Below are 12,302 nucleotides of genomic sequence, written 5' to 3' on the forward strand. Positions count from 1 at the left end.
TCCGATGGTGGAGTCACCTCTCTGATGTCGGTGATAGGACAGAGGCCTACGAAAAAAATATATGTATACCAAAACTCTGGACCAATAATGAAGACAGTAAAATAGGGTGTGGAGACTATTTTCGCCCTATTTCTATTACCGCCCTACCCATTTGAAGCCGTCAGTTAGAGCAGCGTCTGCCATCTTTGTTCAACCCATTAGCTCGAAAGGCTGTGCGAAAATAGAATTCGATTCGAGTTTTCGGGGTTCTCAAACAGAATAGTTTCCCTTTTTTCAGGACATTTTTGTTATTATATGGGTTCTTGGGAATGAAGCAAGGATACTGGCGCCAATTTATGCGCATTTTAACGAGTGTAGGCTGCGTAATTAATAGACTGTTGTGGTACCCTCCCTAATGGGACCAAAATTAGGTCTTTACTCTATGTGAATAATACGAAATACAAAATAACTATATTTATCATCGAACGTAAATAAACGTTGGTAACTTATCTTTTATTAAATAATATAAAAATCACAGTAGAAATGCTCATCCAACTCGAGGCTTCACATTTCAGGATAAGATTGCAAGTGAAAAAAATAATAACACCGAACAAAGCGACGAAACTGTCACCGGAAATTGTTACAATCGAAAGAAACCTCGCTGTCAATTTCTTATTGAACGAAAGTACAGTACCCGCCAGTACGAGATCAATTTCAGTCATATATGTGCGTGGAAACAATTCTACAAAGAACAGGAAGACTCGAACGAGCATCAATCAAATTACTTTTTTTATTGTTCTACCAGACTTCACTTTCTGTTCCAGGCCACCCCAAGCAAAATGTACACACTCCTTCTGACATTTCTCGCTTTCTAAAGTTTCGCTGAGACCCAGGTACATTACGCGGGCTGGTGAGGTGGAAGATATATTTAAGCTTTCTACTCATTGTTAAGTTTCAAGTCAAAAAGTGAGAATATGTGTTGCTGAAAAAAATTAAAATTCAACCCCGGTATATTTTGGCAGACTTGTCGTTAAATTCCCCACGGCTCTGTTATCGCTATCGTCTATACGATAGGTGACGATGCGAGGACGGCCCGTGAGATGCCATCATTTGTGTAGCCTTCCGTTTCTCCAAGATTGTTCCTAATGACGTAACGCGCCTCCATATAGAAGTTGGCGAAAGCGAACCAGTAAAGCTTCCAGCGGCAACATTATCATTATTGAAAAGTTTCCGCCTTTCACAAGGAATATTCATTTTTACTGCTGTTAAGGATCGAAAAACCAAATGGCGATGGTTGATGGGATACAACAGTTGCGAGTTTTTTTTTTTCAAGGAAAAAAGGTTTTTTAATGCCTTCTACTTCACAATTCGTTTTTCATGTTGTTCATGCCTAGTACCTACACCTGAGTACAGGTGGTAAACGACCGTCTCAAGTGGTCCGGTAAGAGCGAGCGAATTTTCAAGCTGGACTACGTTGAGTACTCGGTCTCACGGTAAACGTTGCATTACATTGTACTAAATCTGTTTTTAACCGATTTTACAAGTTGCCGAAAAAAAGATGTTTTCAACGACTGAATTGAAATTCAAATTACTTTGCAGGCAAAGAAAGTGGTTGATTTCAAACAATTTTAGATAAGCGAAAGAAAAACATTACAAAATTCGCTAAAATATGTTTTATGATAATTTTTTGTTGTTTTAATATGCCCTTAGAAAATTATTCCAAAGTTTCAAAAGCCGTCAGTCGTAATTGTGAAGGATATGTCGTCCTAAAGTCGCTGGTTTATAGTATCCTAAAAATTTATAGTATCCTAAAATCTTAAACATATTGTACATTGTGAGATACAGTTTTGTTTTGATGAAAAACATTCCCTAATTTCCGCAACTGTCATATAAGTTTAAAAAAGGCGCTTGACAGGAGTGCTTATTGACCTAATACGAAGGCGTGCAGTTCTTTTTATTTTCGTCATTTTTTTCGCAACATTTATCTGCAATTGCGAAAGTTTTGTTAGTTGGACCATGTCTGACGAATTCTCGATGGTGAAACATAGAAAAACTCTTGAAAGAGAACTGCGGAGACTACATTTTGAATCGATTGGATTCGGGTTTGCTGTCGAAAAACGAATCCATTCGAACCAAGACGGATACAGGTGTGCACATTTTTTTTTTCTGTGTGTGAGTGCGGTTATCATTTTTCTTTGATGAAGCCGAAAAAACAATCGGATATGAAGATAGGCCTTTCTGTTGCCATAAGTTTTCTTTCGGTTCGGCTATAGTTAATTTAATCGGACTTTTCGAAGTAAAAAGTGTCCCTAAGTGTTCTAATAGGTAGATCCGAGGTGAAGCTCGGCCTTTTCTCACTTTTCATCGTGCGCCAAAGAATCAGGATGCTCGTTCGTTCACTTCAAGGGCCCCGGCCGCCATGCTTAATTTTGCAAGTATTAAACTAATACACTCAAAAGTGTCAAATGTTCCCACCTTTCTCCCATCTTGCATTCGAACACTACCTATACTTGTAACATTGGACGTGATGCCATACAACACCGTGCCATACGTTGCCAAAAATGCTGTTTTTCTCTCCGCAGTTCCCTTTCTAGAGTTTTTCTAGTGAAACACAGTGCTATACGGAGGATTGCTGGTTCAGTGTTCCCGGGACGATCTAGACATGCTGCTCGCTAAGAGAGGAAGCTTCTACGTGCTTGTGTGAAGTGCGAGTGAAACGATCGCTTGGTCTACTGTTGCTGGTTCGCAGTATTCGGAAGTGGTCTCAGCGGTCATCGTACACGAGAGTGGGTAGGCATTTGAAAATTTTCTTAGATTGTGAGGTTTTTCTTTTTGCTAAACCAACAGTTAGGGTGATTCTAATTTTGCCATGATCAAAAATTTAATTTGTTAAACATTCTAGAAAAAGGCATACTACCTTCAGCGAAGTTGTGGAACGACATATCCTTAGTGAAGTTTTTAGAACGACAAATTTTAGAAAAGTTGACATGTTTTTATTTTACATACTTTTTATTTTACAAGAAACTTAAAACCAAGGTTTTGGGTGCTTCTTAGAAATGTCTTATTCATATAGCTTTTGCGGTGTTGATGTAGTCTTCAGATAACTGCAAGATTATTTTAGGGTGAATAATTTGTTTCATGGTACCTAACTATTATAGTTGCAAAGTTAAGAGCACTTTTTCGTCATTTCTTGGAATACCAGAATCACTGATTGGGGCATATGAAACATAATTCATTTTCAACTACTTATAAAGTCATGAGTCAGTCAAAAGTTTAGAATCGCTTCAATAAGTATTGCAACACCCATATTGAATATTAAAACTGTTCTGTTTGATTCGGAACTCTGTCACCACGTAGCTCCAGTGTACATACATACGAAATAGTGGATTTTTAACTAGAATTATCAATTGATCATGACTACCTAAAACGTCAGTGAAGTTGATTACAAAACCAAGGATGTGTGAATATCAAGCTGTCTGATTCAGATTTGCACCACGCACGCCGTTCTTGTGCAAATGAAAATTTGTTTGGTTTAAAGCTCTGTCATTACATGGCACAAGCGTACATATTAAGTTGTACATTTTTCATTTGTTCAATTTCGGCTGTCTAACGATCTACAACATTCGTGTCTTCAGAAAAGTTGTTCATCAGCTCATGGACGTTTGCATGGCAATAATTTTGATTTTGCATTTTGAAACTGGAATTATCTGGTACACTCGTATTTTCAGCGAAGTAGCAAAAAAACCTACTTAGTCCACCTAGCAGTGAGATGAGACATTTCTTACACATATCACTGTTGGACCATTCATTAGTTTTCAGAACTCATGCGAAGTAGGCAACCATAAGAAGAACACAGTTTTGAGTCCAGCCCGAAAAAAAATCTCGAATAAACTGAATAAATAATATAAAATCACTCAAACAAATTAAATTGTTTTTTTTTATTTTGTGCTGTAAGACTCCCTTAACTGAACATTTATACAAAATAATCAGAAAGGGTTATGAGTTTATGTCCAGGGAGTAAATATTTTAATAATTGCGGTTCATTAAAAAGAAAGAAAAAATCAGACTTCTCATGAACATCGACAATTTTGTACCTGTGTACAAAATTTCGTGCACGCGTTCAACCTCAAACATGCGTAGTCTCGATGTACAGGTTTACCTCGAACATCGAACCCAAGCGAAGGGTGTACAAACTCTAGTTCAAACATCCGTGTACGTACACCGGGTGCGTACACGAGAACGATTTGCACAAGACAAAGAGTTAACGTAAGTGATTGTGAGTGAGAAAGAGAAAACGTGCCTCAAACCTGCGTGTACGCACACCGTGTACGTACATGGGGCTCGGTTATGCAGACGAACATGTGCACGTGTTTAGGTACGAAATAGTGTGTTTGAGTTCGTACACGAAGTATGGGTTTAATATGAGCACTGAACCAGGGCGAACATTGTGTGCGGTGTGCATATGGGAAGACTAGAAAAAATATATCCCTATTTTGTCAGCCAAAAATTCACCAACGTACTGGTAAAACAGTATTTACAAATTTATAAAATTAATAGAATAAATTAAGTTGAGTTTGATTAACAAATTTGATATAATGCTCGAACAGAATTTATAAAATAAATAAAGTGAATAAAATGAAAAAAATAAGACGAATAAAATGAATAGAGGCGGGCAAAGCGTAGTTTTATAAATTGATTGCCATGTACGCAGCTCACCTGGGTTCGATTTTCAACCTCACCTCGCACATAGGGTTAGAGATTTTTCCAACTCGGAAAAAGGGAGAATTATCCTAAGTTTAAAAACTCTATAATCAACCGAAAATAAAAAAGAGCTGCGTAAATAATTACAATGAACATAATGAATAAAATAACCAAAATGAACAGAATTGAAAAAATGAATAGAAAGGAGAAAAGAATAAACAGAATAAAATGAATTAAATTATTAATCATCATGAAACTTTTTGTAAAGTTAATATAATATATTAGACTGTGTTAAATGAATTGTTTGAAATAATTTTGAATGCCTAAAAATTAGTGAGATTTTTAAAATGAAGAAACTAACCATATGCATAAAATGAACGCAGTGAATAAAATAAGTTAAATGAACAATCTGAATAAATTGATTTGAAAACTCTAAGTATAAAAGGAATAAAATATATAGTGCTAATAAAATGAATTCCAACCAAATAAATGATTAAAATGAAATGATCTTATATTTAAAAAAAAAACCTGTTTTAATCCACCTAGTGATGCAATTGTGCCTTTCTCATTTGTCCAAACTACGATTACATGTATATTACATATTCAGTACGATTTGCACATACATACAATGGATCGACAGCTACGATCTTGAGATACTATGTGTGCCTCAGTGAATACTCCTACATAAGCCTATACAAGTCAAATTTTTTTTTTTGATGAGATTAGGTTGACGGTTTTTAGAGTGATTGCATAACCTTTCTATATGAAAAAGGTAAAAATGTGCCAAAATCCAACAAGGTCAATTTTTTTCAAGATTACATCAAATCTCAACGTTTCATGCATTTTAAAGTCAATTGGCATCAAAATACATATTCGAATTAGAGATTTTTTATTTCAGTTTATATGGGAATTTGCTGTGTGGTCGCACTCTTCAACCCGTAACTCCGGAACGGGTAGTCCAATCAATAAAAAATCAATAACAGCCGATGGGAAGGTTGTACCTTTCTTTTGAGACCAAATTTATGCAAATCTAAATGAATGAAATCAATAAAAACGAATGAAAGCAATGAAATGAATAAACTGGAAAAATTTATTACATGGAATGAAACTAAAAAAAAATATTTTGAAAAAGTAAATGAGTTAAACCAATTAGACGAATTCGAGGACCATTGCTTCAAGAAGCTCTGAAATGCTTCTAGAAATCCCATCGTTTCAGAATAGCTAATTGATGTACAATACACTTTCTGGTGTTTCCATTCATTTCTTTTTTCACCTCTTCGTTTCCATTCTTTTTTTTACGGCGTCGTTTAAGATTATATGGCGTTTATCGAATGAGTTATCAGAAAATTGGTACGTTCTATTTATTATGGAATTCAAAGGATGTCTTTGGCTACATATTTCTAAACAAAAATGTTTACTTTGCTTAAAAAGGCCAACGCACTATTGGAAGGTTTAATACAAACAGGTGACTTTTGCACAAAACAGAATTTTCAGTTCCAGTATTTTAATGTGTAATTAGAAATAGTAAACTGTGGTTCGTGAACGGATTTAGATGACCTATGGTTTGCCAGAAAGGTATTTTATAAGCTTTCTAATCAAAACTTGTTCGCGACAAATCTGGTCATCTAAAAACAAAAAAGATCTCTTGAAATAATCAAACAAAAAATAAAATATTTCTCACAGCTATAGACTATCTCACTTCTGTATAAAGGAATACATAATTCGTTAGAAGAACTTTCAAAAATAATATGCATGTTAGAAAAGTTATTGTGTGCAATCCAAAGATTTTTATCTGTTCGCAATGCTCGTCTAATACTCGATTGCAATAAGTACAAATAAAAGAAATGCAAAAAATAATCTTAAGAAACGACCAACTGGATTCCATAGTGAGAGAAACACTCAAAAGAAGGCCAGCCCTTTTTGTTCGCACTGTTACTAGAAAAATGAAAATGTCAAAAGTATTTGACCATAATTTGATGCATCGTTAGGGAATGAAGCCATTCAAAGTAATGACGGAGCCGTGCCATAGCAATAGGCAGAATGCACAGTGGCGGGTCTTCAAACAAAAGTCGGACAAAACCTCAAATGTTACCTAATTTGGCTGAAAATCACAATTTAAGCTAATTTTGAGGTGCTGAGCTCATTTTTAAAATCAAAAGTCGTAAAATATTAAATGCATTTTTCCATACAGTGTCATTGAACCTTTCTTATAACTATGATCCCGTTTTCATGATAGATTTTCCGTTACTGTTCACCAATGTCAGCAATATCATAAAAAATGAAGAACACTACTTTAAATCCATTGTATAACGTGTTGGTGTACTGTAGACTGTCTAACTATTTTACACAAAACACCATGCGCCTGCATATCAGCAACAAAGCTTCAAAATCTCCTTAAAAAATTTTGCGCACCTAGGCGCAGAACGAGACCATGATATTCGAAAAGTAGAGGTTATTTCACATAGAATGTATACTATGTGACCGTTCCGAAATGATTCCGAAATTTGTACAGATCACATTAGTGAAAAAAGTATTTTTGATCTGACCACCTCAAACATATTTAAACTAAAAAGTTATAGTTTCCAGCAAATTTACCAAATGTATTTTATTCACTAACCAAGTTCTTTCGTTCCCCTACACAATGAAACTGGTTGTGCTAAAATCGGACCAAAATCAAAAGAACAACATGCATTTGAAGTGAACAGAGCAACAGTGTTTTCGGATATGAAAATCATTAAAAAATCCGGACTTTGCTACGTTTAAACTGATGTTAAAAATCGTGTTCTTATCGAATGATCATAAAATTTTGAATATACATCATTCAATACATGAGAAATTTAGTAAAAATATAAAATATTAATATTTCAAAAATAATTTTTTGAGGTTTTGGCCAGCCTCCAGCCACTGTGGAATGTGAGGGCCAAACACTTGTTCAAAAAGTGTTTCTTGGATATTCGACCAATATTTTTGCGTGAAAATGGATGACAAAACTTAGGACGTATAAGACTGCAACCAGCTTCCTGGTATGTTTTTCTATACTGCTATGTATTGAAATGTAACAAAGTATTTCTGAACGATAGGGTGCAAGTAGGCGTTTGCCAACTACTTGGGTTTTTGTTTGACCGGCGGACCCTATTTGTCAGGCCGGCCTACATACTTCTACATGTATTGCGGGTTTTCGTAAATAAACAAACAAAAGTAAACAAAACAGCAAAACTTTATTTTTACCGTTTATTCCCTCGCCGTCACTCTTCTCTGTTGTTAAACACTTCTATCGCTGGATGGCTCATTCAACTGATCCTCCACAGTGAGAATGGTCGGTGTTTTGATACCCTCGCTTTTATCCGGGGAAGCGAGAGTACTCCTTAGCAGTTAGCAGTTAGTTCCCATCTGGTGAATCACCACCGTACATATGCGTGCCCGATCTTCTGACTGGCACTTTGGTAGGTATAACTTGCCGTTGTTCGCTCCCACTTTACCTCATTGACAGTAGTGGCTGGAAAATGCCCCGAAGAACGATGGAGTAAACATATAAATTGTTTAAAATCTCCACCGTTCGTAAGCAGCTTCTGACAGTCTATTGCTCGATAAAAATGTATTTTTACAAGCTTCCTGAAAGTATGCACATAAAGCTGTGTTTGAAAGTTATATGCTTAAAACATGCCGTGTTTTACCACAATCATTCATATCTGCGAAAGTAAACAACGTATCCAAAAACTAAAATAATAGCGTCTAATGGTCACGTTATGCCTTTCATTTGAAACTGGGTTCGTTAAATTTGGCTCGGCCATTGCTGAGATAATTACACGACATTGGTGTACTGTACATACATATAGACACACTTGCCGACATGGCCCCAATTTATCAAACTGAGTAGATTGGTATATGAGACTCGACCCTTTCTAGGAAAAAGTTTTCAAAGTTTGAGCGAATCCTATACTTTAATACTTCAATTTCTTCCGAAAAAAATTTATTGGTGCATTTCTTTTCTTAGAAATGCAAAACGCTGTGTTAGTGTACTTGTAACCTAATTATTACAATAAAAAGTTGATAAAGGCTGAGTCAGTCACTACAGAAACCTGGTGTTTTATGAAAAATATCGAACGGAAAAGTTTTACTTCCCAGAAAATACCAGCTTTTTTCTGCCGTACATAGTGCTCCACAACTATTTTTTCTTATAACTGTTGGGGTTACGAAACACGAAAAACCTGTTTTGATCAAGATATGTGCTTCTTTCGCAGTGTTACAAGCTGCTCAATTTTTACATTACATTGTACAATACAATTCTCCTAGAATATTAACAATATTCCGATTGCATGGAAAGATAGTCGACAACAGTCTAAATTGATACGCTTTATCGTTTTTCAATAATATTGCAAGTTAACGAAGTTATATCAAAATTTCATTGTTCACCTTTAGCTAAAACTGGCCTTGGTAGCACTGGCAACGGAATCCAATCAATTCGATTGCAATAACTTCAGTTCAACTGATAATACTAACAATTGTAAGAACTCAAATGAAAGGTGATATCTCCAATTATCAAGCTTACATATTCTTGTAAATAAATTATGTGGAAACTCAAAATTATACCTCTTTGAAATTCTAGTGCTCTGCAGACACCTCAAGCAGGAAAGGGTTATTATAACGTGAAACGTTTGAAATAATTCGAAAATATGGTGAAAAGTTCTGTTTTCATTTTCATTTCTTAAGTTTTTCATGAATGAACAATCCTGAATTGGCAAATATTTATTCTCAACGAGACGTATTTATAATTCAGCTTCCTTAAAATATACTACATCAGTATTGATCACATCCATTCTTGTAAACACCGCTACAAATGCTTGCTTTCTTGGCGATTCGACAACTTCTCGACTTAGCTACGTAGGTCTTCCACAAGGCTCACATGTTCCTACCTTTTGTACAACTTTTACTTCAATTACATTTACCAATGCCTTGCCAACTCATGCACGCTAAGACAACCTGCGGATGATGGCGTAGTTTCTGTCACAGGACCCAGAGCTATAAATTTGCAAAGACTGTTTCAAGATATCTTGGGCAGATCGTGTATTTAGGATGTAACTCACCTAGAAAATCAAGCCTTTTTTGTCTCTAGGAAACATGATCCAACTCAACTTAATCTTATAGGATGAGGATAGGATGATCACCCAAGTTATGACATTTAAGTATCTCGGGGTCTGGTTCGACTCTAAAGGTACTTGGAGAGGACATATTAGGTATCTGTTCCGCTTCCAATGACATTTAAGCATCAAAATCGATCGGGCTATCGAATTATTTTCACATCAGGAGTTCTTTTAAGGCGAAAAATGCACTTCCGAAATAACCGCTGTGGTGCAATGTTGATGCGCGTAGCAATGCCACATAAACCCGAGTCATGAAAGAGAATTATTAATTTGTGAATAATTGAACAATTAACTCCGAAATTTTTCACCTGATTTTAATGATCAAATTTTTTCGAATTATCACCACAACAAGGACGTGCCTTTGGAAAAATGTTGAACCATCTGCATATTTTGCATGAAAAATTGCAAAAAATGGTAATTTTCATTCGGTTATTCCAAAGTCAATACTTCTTAGAAAGCAGCATAATATAGCACATCGGAGGAAATGTGGTTTTCTATCTTCCCCAGAACTATTGAAAATTGAAAATCTTGTGAACAATCACATCGTAGCTACTATTTTTGCCGAAGTGTCCAGAAAATGTTTTCATCGTTATAAATCAAGAGTTTGATGGTGAACAACAGTTTTCATACCATGTTTTGTGTTGCATTTGACGAGACCTAGGTATAATATATACTAGGTCAATTTAAAGTTCAAAATTGCCGTATAGCATTATGTATATTGTACAAATGCTAACATTGAATTCTCGTTAGAACTCCAACATCCATCAATCATCGGCACCATTTTTTAATCTGAATCTCGAACGGTTAAGCGAAGAACTGGAAAAAGAAACCACAGTTATTCGAAAGTACATAGCACTCAATCTGACAGCCCCGTTGCTAGCAGAGCGCAATTTTCCTGTCACTCATAAATATTGTATTAGCTCTATTCTTTCGGTGTTGAAATGCTTTACCACCCGCCGGTGTACTGGGCCGTAGCAGATACCACCGAACAGCATAACCACACTGGCAAACCAACCGTGCTCCTTGGGCCAGTTATAAAGATAAGTCCCTGGAATAATGTCCAAAGTTTATTACGTTTCTCCGGACCTTCGAAACGCACCGGTGCCAGCTTGCTGCTCAGCGTTTGGTGAGCAGCGGTGTCGCGCCTGCCAAGGAAAGGACGACTTTGACGCTAAGCTGACTTGAAGCTCTCGGGTTTGGAGTGATAATACGATAAGGCGTATAATATGACAGCACAAACAAAAATTGTCCAGCGGGAAGACGCTTCTCCTGGCAGCGCTCTGGAGGATCGAGGGCACCAGGCTGGCTGTTTACTTCGGCCTGCACGAAAGTTATTGATCAGGTGGGAAACATCCGATCGATATTTATCTGTCCCAACGGATGCAGAGTACCAGCCAGCTCCAGCGTTGTCTCCTCTGGCAGCTTCGCTGTTGGAAGAACCGGTGAACTGGGGGCTGCTCGTTCACTTCCTATCTTTATTGCTCTGCCCAAGTGGCATTCAACTTCCGAGCAAAGAACGATAGACTGATTTTTTACGAGCAAAAGTTTTAAATTTGTTGCCTCTGTTCTCCGATGTACTTTGGTGCACTGCGACGATAGGTCAGTCGAACGTCATCAGATTACGTGCTTACGGTAATTCACCCCGGTTAGTGGCTTTTTAATTTATGAGATACTAGGAATCGTTGCCGCTACGGGAAGATTCGCCATCCCTAAGATACATAAAATTTTATGTTCAAAAGTTTGACAAGAAGAGTTATCCACCTTTTTCAAATAGAAATGATAACCGACAAGAAAATTGATTCAAAATCACAATGGTATTCATTGCATTTTGCATTTGTGAGGAATTGATAGTAACGTAGATACATTTCGAAAATGAATAAGGCAATGCAAAAATTAAAATTAATTTGGAATATTTCTCAAACCACAAATGAAAAGATCCTTACATAAATACTAGAGGAAACATAATTGAAAAATTGTGCAAGATCCATGATCTATAATTATGTATTTAAACGTTTAATGGTGGCAATCTAAATTTCGACAACCCATAAAATGAAATTTTATGCCGCTTTCAAGAAACACAAACAGCACTCAAATCGTTTAAATAGGAGAACTTTCTTATTATTTCCTCCATTTACTTACTTTCTGCGATATGAAATTTTATTTTCGGATCCCGTAAGCATCGGTCCTCGGTTGAATTACCGGTAGCGAAATGTTTGCAGTTGTTAGCATCTAATCGCACTGCTAGAAGTAGAAGCCGGCAGAATCAGACCAACCGGCTCAAAACCGAGCATGCTGCCGATATAATTTATAAATGAAGCCAAATCACTCACGAACTAATTCCATGAAATTTATTGCCCCACTGCTGGCTGGTTTTATCTCGTCTTAGCTTAAATTCGTCCGGGTCACGAAAGAAGCTTTTCTATCTCAGTACAAACCCGCTCTACCAAGCAGCTAGGTATGTAGCTTGCAGAATATTGATTC

This window comes from Topomyia yanbarensis, chromosome 2 (genome assembly GCF_030247195.1).
Source record: "Topomyia yanbarensis strain Yona2022 chromosome 2, ASM3024719v1, whole genome shotgun sequence".
NCBI lineage: Eukaryota > Metazoa > Arthropoda > Insecta > Diptera > Culicidae > Topomyia > Topomyia yanbarensis.